Here is a 1,198-nt window from a genome sequence, read left to right as displayed (position 1 = left end):
GGCCTGTTAGGAACCAGCCACACAGCAGGAGGTGAGTGGTGGGCTAGTGAAGCTTCATCTGTATTTACAGCCTCTACCCATTGCTCGAATTACAGCACAAGCTCCACCTCCTCTCAGATCAGCAGAGGCATTATATTCTCATATAAGTGAAACTTACTGTAAACTGCACATGTGAGGGATCTAGGGTTGCACACTCCTAATGAGAATCCAATGCCTGATGATCTGAGGTGGAGCTGAGGTGATGATGCTAGTGCTGGGGAGCAGCTACAAATACAGATCATCATTAGCAGAGAGGTTTGACTGCACAATAGGTGTAATGTGCTTGAATCATCCCAAAACGATTCCCCGGCGCATGGAAAAATTGTCTTCCATGAAACTGGTCACTGGTGTCAAAAAGATCAGGGACTGCTGCCCTAGAACATTCAATCTACATATTCTGAGACTTAAGTTTTTTGCACTTTAAAGTATCTAAAATAAGGATGTGTCTATCAATCAAAGATGTACTACAATTGTAAGTGGCAGCATATTTTCTGTTTTAATGGTTCATAAAATAATTGATACTTCTTGCAAATGATGAAATTTTAGATTCAGAGAGATATAATAGTCATGTTATGTGAATGTTCCTCAGACCCTAGTAAGACCTTGTATTCTCTATTTTTACTATATAGTATATAAGTTTTCCATGGCCACTGTAACAAATTACTATAAACTTGATGACATAAGACAACTAAAGTACATTCTCTCATAATTCTGGAGTCCAGGAGTTCAAAATCAAGATGTTGCAAAGCTGCACTCCCTTCAGGGGGCTGGGGAAGAATCCTTCCCTTACCTCTTCTAAGTTCTGATGGCTGCTAGCATTCCTTGGTGTTCTTTGGCTTGTGGCTGCATCACTCTAATCTTCCTCCAGCTTCATATAGTCATCTCCTTTGTATGCGTCTAATTTTCCTCTATTCCTCTCGTGTAAGTATGCTTGCAATGGCATTTAGGGCTCACCCAGATAATCTATGAGGATCTCCTCATCTCAAATCCCTTAACAAGCATATACACAAAGATCCTTTCCCCAAATAAGGTAACATTCACAAATTCTGGGAAAATAGGCTTTGGACAAGTCTTTGGGAGTCTTTAACAGCTACCACATATCGTTTTAAGATATAGCAATGAATTGTACTTCATTGATTGTAGGCTGTCTATAGACTTC

This window comes from Propithecus coquereli, unplaced genomic scaffold (genome assembly GCF_000956105.1).
Source record: "Propithecus coquereli isolate 6110/MARCELLA unplaced genomic scaffold, Pcoq_1.0 Scaffold93, whole genome shotgun sequence".
NCBI classification, from domain to species: Eukaryota; Metazoa; Chordata; class Mammalia; order Primates; family Indriidae; genus Propithecus; species Propithecus coquereli.
The sequence above is the reverse complement of the archived record's forward strand: the minus strand, read 5'-3'. Positions refer to the sequence as shown.